Source organism: Bos taurus, chromosome 16, assembly GCF_002263795.3.
Source record: "Bos taurus isolate L1 Dominette 01449 registration number 42190680 breed Hereford chromosome 16, ARS-UCD2.0, whole genome shotgun sequence".
Taxonomy (NCBI): Eukaryota; Metazoa; Chordata; class Mammalia; order Artiodactyla; family Bovidae; genus Bos; species Bos taurus.
The window spans coordinates 13,312,930-13,324,523 of NC_037343.1; the positions used below are offsets into that span (position 1 = coordinate 13,312,930).

Sequence of the window (11,594 nt, forward strand, 5' to 3'; positions counted from 1 at the left end):
TTTATTTCTTTTTCTTCTCTGATTGCTATATCTAGGACTTCCAAAAGTGTGTTGAATAATAGCGGTGAGAATGGCCACACTTGTCATGTTCCTGACCTTAGAGGGAATGCTTTCAGCTTTTGATCATTTGAGAGTAATGTTTGCTGTGGGTTTATCATATATGGACTTTAGTATGTTCAGGTAGATTCCTTCTATGCCTATTTTTTGAAGAGTTTTAATCATAAATAGGTGCTGAATTTTGTCAAGGAATTTTTTGCATCTATTATCATATGGTTTCTGTCTTTAATTTGTTAATATTGTATAACACATTTATTGATTTGTGTATATTGAAGAATCCTTGCATTCCTGGAATAAACCCAACTTGATCATGGTGTGTGAGCTTTTTAATGTGTTGTTGAATTGTGTTCGCCAGAATTTTGTTGAGGATTTTTTCTCTATGTTCATCAGTAATATTGGCCTGTAGTTTTCTTTTTCATGTGTTGTCTTTGTCTGGTTTTGGTATAAGGGTGATGGTGGCCTCATGGAATGAAATTTGGAAGTGTTGCTTCCTCTGCTAACTTTTGAAAGAGTTTTAGAAGGATAGGCTTTAGCTTGTCTCTAATGTTTGATAGAATTCCCCTGTGAAGCCATCTGGTCCTGGGCTTTTGCTTTTTGAGAGATTTTTGATTACAGTTTCGATTCAGTTTGAAATTGGGTTGTTCATAATTTCTATTTCTTCCTGATTCAGTCTTGGAAGATTGAATTTTCCTAAGAATCTACATTTCTTTCTGATTATCCATTTTATTGCCGTATAGTTTCTCATAATAGTCTCTTATAATCCTTTGTACTTCTGCATTGTCTGTTGTAAACTCTCCTTTTTCATTTCTAATTATGTTGATTTGATTCTTCTCTCTTTTTTTCTTGATGTGTCTGGCTAAAATTTTGTCAATTTTCTTCTCAAAGAAGCAGCTTTTAGTTTTGTTAATGCTTAATATTGTTTCTTTCATTTCTTATTCATTTAATTCTGCTCTGGTCTTTATGATTTCTTTCCTTCTGCTAACTTTGGGGTTTTTTGGTTCTTCTTTTTCCAATTGTTACAGGTGTAAAATTAGGTTGTCTATTTGATATTTTTCTTGTTTCTTGAAGTAGGATTGTATTGCTAAACTTCACCCTTAGAACTGTTTTTGCTGTATCCCATAGGTTTTAAGTTGTTGTGTTTTCATTGTCATTTGTTTCCAGGAATTTTTTGATTTCCCTTTTGATTTCTTCAGTAACCTGTTTGTTATTTAGAAACGTATTGTTTAATCTCTGTGTGTTTGTGTTTTTTACATTATTTATCTTCTAATTGATATCTTGTCCCATAGCACTGTGGTCAGAAAAGTTGCTTGATATGATTCCCTTTTCTTAAATATGCTGAGGTTTGATTTGTGACCCAAGATTTGGTCTGTCCTAAAGAATGTTCCATGTGCACTTGAAAAAAAGGTATTCTTCTGCAATTGGATGGGATGTCCTGAAGATATCAATGAGATCCGTCTGGTCTAATATGTCATTTAAACTTGTATTTCCTTATTTATTTTCTGCTTTGATGATCTATCCATTGGTGTAAATGGGGTGTAAAAGTCTTCTACTATTATTGTGTTACTATCAGTTTCTCCTTTTATGTCTGTTAGTGTTTGTCTTATGTATTGAAGTGCTCCTTATGTTGGGTGCATAGATATTTACTATGTTTTACTCTTGGATTGATCACTAGATCATTATGTAGTGTCCTTCCTTATGTCTTATAATATTCTTTATCTTAAGGTCTATTTTGTCTGATATGAGGATTGCTACTCCAGGTTTCTTTTGATTTCTATTAGCATGAAATATCTTTTTCCATCCTCTCACTTTCAGTCTATATGTGTCTTTAGATCTGAAGTAGGTTTCTTATAGACAGCATATATATGGCTCTTATTTTTATATCCATTCAGCCAGTCTGTATCTTTTGGTTGGAGCATTTAACCCAATTAGATTTAAAGTAATTATTGATGTATATACATACCTATTGTGAAGTCAAGTGGGCCTTAGGAAGTATCACTACAAAGGTAATGGAGGTGATGAAATTCGAGCTGAACTATTTCAAATCCTAAACGATAATTCTGTGAAAGTGCTGGCATTCAATTTCCCAGCAGATCTGGAAAACTCTGCACTGGACTGGAAATGGTCAGTTTTCACCCCAATCCCAAAGAAATGCAATGCCAACTAATTTTTAAAATACTGTACAATTGCCCTCATCTCGCATGCTAGCAAGGTAATGCTGAAAAATTTCCAAGCTTAGCTTTAGCAGTATATGAATCAAGATCTTCCAGATGTTCAAGCTGGATTTATAAAAGGCAGAGGAACTAGAAATCAAATTGCCAACGTCCATTGGATCATAGAAAAAGCAAGAGAGTTCCAGAAATACATCTGCTTTATTGACTACACTAAAGCCTTTGACTGTGTGGATCACAACAAACTGTGGAAAATTCTTAAAGAGATGGCAATACTAGACCACTTATCTGCCTCCTGAGAAACCTGTATGCCAGTCAAAAAGCAACAGTTAGAACTGGACATGGAACAACAGACTGATTGCAAATTGCAATAGGAGTACATCAAGGCTGTATATTGTCACCCTGCTTATTTAACTTATGTACAGAGTACATCATGCGAAATGCCAGGCTGGATGAAGCACAAGCTGGATTCAGGATTGCCAGGAGAAATATCAGTAACCTCATATATGCAGATAACACTAGCCTTATGGCAGAAAGCAAAGAGTAACTAAATATCCTCTTGATGAAAGTGAAAATGGAAAGTGTAAAAACTGGCTTAAAACTTGACATTCTAAAAAGAAAGATCACGGCATCTGGTCCCATCACTTCATGGCACATAGATGGAGAAACAATGGGAACAGTGACAGACTTTATTTTCTTGGGCTCCAGAATCACTTCAGACAGTGACTGCAGCCATGAGATTATAAGATGCTTACTCCTTGAAAGAGAAGCTATGAGAAACCTAGATAGGGTATTAAAAAGCAGAAACCTTACTTTGCTGAGAAAGGTCTCAAAGCTATGGTTTTTCTAGTAGTCATGTATGGGTATGAGAGTTGAATCATAAAGAAAGCTGAGCACCAAGGAATTGATGCTTTTCCATTGTGGTGTTGGAGAAGTCTCTTGAGAGTCCCTTGTACTGCAAGGGGATCAAACTAGTCAATTTTAAATGAAATCATGCCTGAATATTCACTGGAAGGACCAATGCTGAAGCTGAAGCTCCAATATTTTGGCCACTGGATGTGAAGAACTGACTCTTAGAAAAGACGCTGATGCTGGGGAAGATTGAAGGTAGAAGAAGAAAGGGACAAAGATGAGCTCATTGGGTGGCATAAGTGACTCAACTGACATGAGTTTGAGCATGTTCTGGGAGTTGGTAATGGACAAGGAAGTAGGGCATGCTGCAGTCCATGGGGTTGCAAAGAGTTGGACAGGACTGACCTACTGACTGAACTGAACTGATGATCCTATTGCCATTTTCTGAGTTGATTGTGTTTTTTTGTTTTGTGGATATTTTTCTTCTCTTTTATTTCCTGACTACAGAAGTCCCTTTAACATTTGTTGTAAAGCTGGTTTGGTAGAGTTAAATTCTCTTAACTTTTACTTGTCTGTAAAACTTTTGATTTCTCCCTCAATTTTGAATGAGATCCTTGCCAGGGAGAATAATTTTGTTTGTAGATTTTTCCCTTTCAGTACTTTCAATATATCTTGCCATTACTTCTGGCCTGCAGAGTTTCTGGCTGCAGGATCACCTGTTAAATGTATTATGGGGTTTCCCTTGTATGTTACTTATTGCTTTTCCCTTGCTGCTTTTAATATTCTTTCTTTGTGTTTAATCTTTGTTAGTTTGATTATTATGTGTCTTGGCCTGTTTTTCCTTTGGTTTTTTCCTGTATAGGACTCTTTGTGATTCTTGCACTTGATTTACTATTTCCTTTTCCATGTTGGGGAAATTTTCAACTATAATCTCTTCAAAAATTTTCTCATATCCTTTCTTTTTCTCTTCTTCTTCTGGGACCCCTATAATTTGAATGTTGGTGCATTTAATATTGTCCCAGAGGTCTCTGAGACTATCCTCAGTTCTTTTCATTCTTTTTACTTTATTCTGCTCTTCAGCAGTTTCTATTTCTGCTATTCTATCTTCCAGCTCATCGACCCATTCTTCTGCTTCAGATAGTCTGCTATTGATTCCTTCTAGAGTATTTTTAATTTCAGTAATTGTGTTGTTTGTCTCTGTATGTTTATTCTTTAATTCTTTAGGTTTTTGTTAATTGATTCCTGCATTTTCTCCATTCCATTTTCAAGGTTTTGGATTATCTTTACTATCATTCTGAATTCTTTTTCAGGTAGTTTGTCTATTTCCTTTTTATTTATTTGGACTTGTGTTTCTTGGTTTTTCCTTTGTCTGGGCAGTATTTTTCTGCCTTTTCATTATTTTATTTTTTAACTTACTGTGTTTGAGGCCTCCTTTTCCCAGGCTTCAAAGTTGAATTCTTTCTTCTGTTTGGTTTCTGCCCTCCTAAGGTTTGCCCAGTGGTTTGTGAAAGCTTTGTGTAGGATGTGACTTGTGCTTGCATTCTGGTGGGAGGAGTTGAGTTGTTGCTGTTTTCCTTTGATGGGCAGGGCTGAGTGAGGTGGTAATACTGTCTGCTGATGATTGTGTTTGTATTTTTTTCTTGTTTGTTGTTTGGATGAGGCATCTTGCACAGGGTGCTACTGGGCAGTTGGTAATGCTGTGTCTTGTATGCAAGTGGTTGCCTTTGTGGGAATTCTAATTATTTGATATTTTCTAGGGTTAATAATTCTCTGGTAATCTAGGGTCTTGGAGGCAGCACTCACACTCCAAAGCCTCAGGCCTTGATCTCTGGCACAAATGGAGATTCCACGGGTGGTTCGTTATGGCATTAAATGGGATTAAAAGAAATACCCAAAAGCAGAAAGAAAAGATGCACCCAGACAAATGGCAATTAGAATATCAGATAAATAATACCTAAAATAATGGAATGCACACACATACATATACACCATAAGCAAAATCAAAGCAGTCCAAAAAAAAAAAAAAAAACAAAAACAAAAACAGTGTACAATAGATTGAACTGGTAAACAAAGGAAATCAAAAATTATATCCACCAGTTAAGAACAAAACTAACTAAAGCACAAACTGGAATACAAAACTAAAGCAAAGTGCCAACTGGGGCATAAAGCAACAAAAACAAACTAACAAATATGGTGAGAAAAAGAAAGAAAATAAAGGAAAGAATAGAAATGCAAAGTTAAATAGAGGTAGATAAAGAAATTTATATATATTAAAGATTAACTGTGAAGGGAAAAGACCAGCAGGAAAAGCAAACAAAGGAATATACGTAGAAAAAATAATAATAAATTTTTAAAATACTGAGAAAAAAAAGAAAACTCCACAGAACTGCAAAAGGCCAATGAAGATGCAGACATTTATAACAGAAATAAAAAGTGCGTGATTGAAAAAAAAATTCTCAAAAGCTTAAATAGTACTAATCGAGAACTACAACAACAGAGGGGGAACTAAGGTAAAAAAAGGAAAAAAAAAAGAGAGAGAAAGAAATAAATTCAGGAGGAACTACAGAACAAGTCAAAATGTAAGAAAAATAAATGTCTTTCTTAAGTCTCTTCTGTCAACATCTTTCCCTTGCTGGGAGTTATATTCTACCTTGCCTGCCTAGAATGCTTTCTCACACTGTGCTGGTCTCTGGACATGCTGTGGGGGCAACTCTGACTGTAATCTGGTCCTCCTCCTGTGTGTTCTTGCCTCCAATGTCCACAGATGTCAGAACTAGTGTGTTTTCTTTGGTGAGAACTCTCAATGTCCTTTTATATATTCCATAGACACAGAGTCTGCCTAGTTGATTGTGTGGATTTAATCTGGTGCAAAGTTTTGGGTTATCTTCCTTAGCACACTGCCCCTGGGTTTCAACTGTGATTTTACCTCCACTTCTGCATGTGGGTCGTTCACTGGGGTTTGCTCCTGAGGCCCTGGAGGACTTGGGTCTGCCCCAGGGAGTGCCAGGTGTGGAGGTGGTACAGTTGCTTTGGTCACAGGGGCCCTCACAACACCAGGTATTCAGGGGAGACGTCAGTTAGGGTAGCAGGAATTACGGTGCTCTAGAAGGGTATGACAACACACTCCAGTATTCTTGCCTGGAGAATCCCCCAGACAGAAAAGCCTAGCAGACCAGTCTACAGGGTCGCAAAGAGTTGAATACAATGGAAACAACCCCATGTTCTCAGACTCAGGCATTTTTCTAGCCTTTTGAAGCTCTGTCCCAGTGAGGATTGAGCATGAAGGTGGTGCAGCTGCTTGGGTTCCTGGGACCCTGGAGGTGCCAAGTGTGCAGGGACATGGACTGCCTCAGCTGCAGGAGTTATGGCCCCATCAGAGTTATGGCCCTAGCCTTTGGCAGCTGGTGATCAGAAGGCCTCTTTGGCTAGTCCTTCTCCTTGCTTTGCCCATTCAGGCACTTAGAGGGATCCTTCTCTTTTGGTTTGTGCATGAGGCACTAAAAGGGCTCCCCCTGGCGGGGTCCTTCTCTGTTGTTTGGTGTGTCAGGCACTTAAAGGGGTGCCCCATGCACTTAAAGGGCTGGGGCTTCTCTGTTGTCCTGCATGTCAGGTGCTTGAAGGGACAACCTCACTATCGTTCAGATGCCGGGTGCTGGCATGTGGGGAGATAGGCTGTGGTGATGGCTCCACCCCCTACGCATGACTCAGCAGCATCGCCCTGCTTTCATGCCTACCTGGCTTTCCTCCACAGGCGTTTCCCACCACAGTCTCCTCCCTCACGTCCCCTCGGGCCATCTCCCCACAGTCAACAGCAGACCTCAGCCTGGGATTGTGCCACAATCCCTGTGCTCCAGCTCCCAGCTGCTGTGCCTTCTAGGGGACCCATGTCCCTGTCTCCGGGTACTTGTGGCTACAGCAGGCATTGTCTGTGTGAGTCTAATTCCATTTAGGCTGCTACAGAGCAGCTGCTTCACTCACAGCCTCAAATATTTCTCTTCTAACCCAAACAGGTGCCCCAATGTGGGGATCAGACCCCTGCTTCAGTTCCCCCACCTGCTGAGGGCAGGTCCCGTCCTACTAACTTTTCTGTTTTTTCCCCTAATTCCTTTGTCCTACTGAGTTTTGCGTGGTTCTATATATGCTTTTCCGGTGGCTGGGTACTCCTGTCTGTCTCAGACTGATCTATACTACCTAGGAGTTTGAAAATGAATTTTATTGAGATCTTAGTCATAAGCAATGAAACATAAGCATTTAAAATGTAAAAATAATTTTGATAAGTGTGATACTTGCTTCTACTATGAACACATGCCTATCATTCCCCAAAATTCTTTTATAAAAACAGTAGCCTCCTTCAAAACCTGGCATGGACAAGTTCTGACCCACCTTCTTTCATTAAAATTTGTTTGCTTGTTTTTCTAGGACTTTATGTTAACACATTCTTATACTATGCATTCTTTTGAGACAGTGTATTTACTCAGTACAGTTTTTTGACATACATCAACATTGATATATAGATTAGTAGTTTTTCCTTTATTGCTGAATAATATCATTGTATAGATCATACCAGAGCTATTTACCCATCTTCCTATAGATAGGGCTTCCCTGGTGGCTCAGCTGGTAAAGAATCCGCCTGCAGGGTGGGAGACCTGGGTTTGATCCCTGGGTTGGGAAAATCCCCTGGAGAAGGGGACGGCTACCCACTCCAGTATTCTGGCCTGGAGAGTTCCATGGTCTGTATAGTCCATGGGGTCACAAAAAGTAAGACATGAGAGCAACTTTCACTTTCACTTTTCACTTTCCTATCGATAGACAGTTTGGTTTCTAGTTTTGAGTTACTGTGAATAAAGTTGCTATGCATATTTTTTAAAGTCTTTGTGTGGGCATATGTTTTTATTTGCCTTGTATAAATAACTTAAGTGTTTTGTAGTTAAAAAAAAAAGTTTGTTTAAATGTATAAGAAACTCATACACTGTTCTAAAAAGTGTCTGCCTTGTTTTATATCCCACCACCAAAGTGTGAGTATTCTGCGGTGGTTTAGTCACTAAGTCATGTCCAACTCTTGTGACCTCATGGACTGTAGCCCACCAGTCTTCTCTGTCCATGGAATTTTTCAGGCAAAATACTGGACTGGGTTGCCATTTCCTTCCCTAGGGGATCTTCCCGACTCAAGGATTGAACCCAGGTCTCCTGCACTGCAAGCAGATTCTTTATTGGCTGAGCTACCAGAGAGTATTCTAGTTGCTGCATATCCTTACCAGTAATTCATATGGTCAGTTTTTAAATTTTAGGTATTTTGATGCATGTCTATTGATATTACATTATGATTTTAATTTATATACCTTTAATATTTAATATTATCAATCTTGCTTTAATATGCTATTGGCCTTCATATATTTTGTTTTTGAAATATCTGTTCAAATCTTATGTCCATTGATCTGTAGAAGTTGCTCATATTGTGTATTGGGGATACATATGTTTTGATGATATATTTGAGTGAAGATTTCTATGAATCTTGTTTGACTTGTATTTTTATTTTCTTAACAGTTTATTTTAAAGACCAGAAGTGTTTGATTTTGATTGTCATTATTTTTTGTGTAATGATTTCTGTGTGTGATATTTAAGAGGTAACTTTCTATGACTAAGATCACAAACACTTTTTCCTATTATTTTCTTTCCAGAACTGAGATTCTCAGCATCAACCTCCCTGACATTTTGGGCCAGATATTCGAAGTTGGGATTTTCTCTGCTGCTGCTGCTGCTAAGTCGCTTCAGTCGTGTCCGACTCTGTGCGACCCCATAGACCGCAGCCCACCAGGCTCCTCCCTCCCTGGGATTCTCCAGGCAAGAACACTAGAGTGGGTTGCCATTTCCTTCTCCAATGCATGAAAGTGAAAGATGAAAGTGAAGTCGCTCAGTCGTGTCTGACTCTTAGCGACCCCATGGACTGCAACCTACCAGGCTCCTCCGTCCATAGGATTTTCCAAGCAAGACTACTACAGTGGGGTGCCATTGCCTTCTCCGGGGATTTTCTCTAGACATTGTCAAATATCTATTGGTGTAGCAAAATTGAACCCTGGTCCTAGAAATTCTGCAGTTTTAGCTTTTATATTTAGGTTTGTGATCTATTTTGGGATAACATATATGTTTAAGATAAGGATTGAGCCTCTTTTTTTTTTTTTCATATGAATAAATAGTTGTTCCAGCAACATTTGAAATATGGAAAGACCATTCTTTATCATGAAATTGCCTTAGCACCCCTATCAGAATACAGCTGACCACATACAGACATATCTAATTCTGGATGCTCTGTTTTGTTCCATTGATACGTATGTCTGTCTTTACACCTATACTACACTGGCTTGATTTATAATGAGTTCAGATCAGCTGGGTATATGTTTTCCAAATCTGTTTTTCTTAAGAGTTGTCTTGACTATTCTTGTTCTTTGCATTTCTGTGTGCGTGTGTGTGTGTGTGTGTGTGTATTAGTATCAGATTGTCAATTTATACTTCCTCCCCTCAAACAAATCCCTGTTGAAATTATGCTGCACATTGCATTGAATCTATAGATCAGCCTTGGGAGACTTGATACCTTAACAATATTTAAGTTTTCCAATTCATAAACTTGGTGTATTTCTCCATTTATTACAGGCTTTAAAATTTCTTTCTCAGAACCTGTGCTCAGCCGAATCTCCTAGGGTCTGGCTCCTGCCTCTGGCTTACCTGTTCCTGCAGCCATGTTTTCCCAGTAGCAGTAGCAGCAGTGCCTGCCCCAGATGACAAGCAGCCCTGTCAGCCAACCTCTGTCAAACGTCAAGAGGCGTGTACACCTAAAACAAAGGACCCATGTGCTCCTCAGGCCAAGAAGCAATGCCCACCCAAGGATACAGCAATCCCAGCCCAGTAGAAGTGCCCTGCAACCCAGCAAGTTCCCAAGAGTAAATAGAAGTAAGAATGGATTGAGAAATACCTGCCCGCCAACCAGGCTACCAGATGCAGCCTTCTCTTTCTCCTGCTCCTTTTCTGATCCTCAGCTCCAGGATTTGCCTTCCTCTCCCACCTTCTCCCACTCAGGATCCAAGGAAGCATTGTCAGGATTTCTTCCAATGGAACCCCTTGTCTCACACATCCCCTTGTGCCCAGTATTCTTCAATTCCCCATTCTGACTCTCCTAGATGAACATGAGTGAGGTCCCAGCTTCTCCAGCTTCCAGTTTGGCCACAGCCATGGCCCCATCCATGTCCTAAAGCAAGCAATATATCTGGGCTGATTCTAGGGCTTCCACCTTGACTCGTGGGGACACCAGAGGCTGATGCATAGCTTCTGTCTCATTCCGTTTCCCAATTCCCCATCCGTGAGCTTCCCTCCTATTTCTTCCTCTAATAAATCTGTGCTTCATGTAAAAAAAAAAAATTATTTCTCCTAGCAATATTTTGCAGTTTATTTTTATTTCATATCCTACCTCTATACTTTGTTAAATATAATTATTCCATGTTTTTGATATTTAAATTTTCACTTTTCAACAGTTTTTGATTAATATATAGAAATATGATTATTTTGAATATACTTTATAATTTTGAACTTCTTTAAATTCAATTCACATGTTAGTTCTAGTAACTTTTAATGGATTTCTTCAAATCCTTTATCAGCACAGTCTTATACAAATAAGAACATTCTTCATTCCTTTCTACTCTGTATACTTTTGTTTATTATTTCTTATCTTATTGCAATGACTAGAAACTCTGTGGTGGTTAGGTTTTTTTTTTTTTTTTTTCCCTCCCGACTCAAACCTAAGTTCTTAAATCTCAGTCTAATTGACTGTTTTATAACAAAGAGAATAGTCTGGTATGGATTTCCCAATAACGCTTCTTTGTGGCTAGCAATAAAAGATAGCAATTTGATATATAAAGAGGAAAGAATTTGCTCTTTCCTTCATTCATACCCATTTTAAGGACCAAACAAAATATTTTAAGAAATATATGGCTAGTGTTTTAGGTAACCTGGACAGGCTGTTGAGCCTAGTTACTTAACTTTGGTGAAATTACACAGTAATCTGCTGCAATATGAGGCAAGGACCTCGTTTGCTCTCTCTTCCATTATATCTCTGTTGCTTAGAACAGTGCTTGGCACAAAGGCAAATTGAATAAATATTTGTTGACCAAAGCAAATTTTTACTAGGGTCCCTGAGTTTAATGTCATTCAGAAAGAATGGGTAGGGATATCTAAAATATAGACATTATTTCAACATAATTTTGTAAACAAGAGAAGGTACTGTAGTAGATAAGTTCATTCTTGAAGCACCTCCATGACCACGCAGGCAGAAAGAGAGTACTATTTATATATTCTTTCCGTGCATTATATTTTAAAGCTGCAAAAAATGTTTTAAAACATGAGAGAGCATGAGTGTAAAAAATTGATAGTCCCTAGACCAATTATGAAAGGGTTTCATTGAGGCACAAGCTTAGCTGATAAGATAAACTAAGAAAGCTGAGAACTAAAGGTCAAACTGTTTAGGTAGAA

The 11,594-nt window shown here is 38.4% G+C and overlaps 1 long non-coding RNA gene across 2 annotated transcripts in view; it reads left to right on the forward strand.

Annotated features, from left to right (window-relative positions):
• The window catches only part of LOC107133223 (uncharacterized), a 175,795-nt gene extending 165,243 nt beyond the window's left edge, over positions 1-10,552 (forward strand). For both annotated transcript variants that reach the window (XR_009490820.1, XR_009490821.1), the window contains exon 3: positions 8,756-10,552. This is a non-coding gene — a long non-coding RNA (uncharacterized lncRNA). The remainder of the gene's footprint in view (positions 1-8,755) is intronic.
• Positions 10,553-11,594: the final 1,042 nt, after the last annotated feature.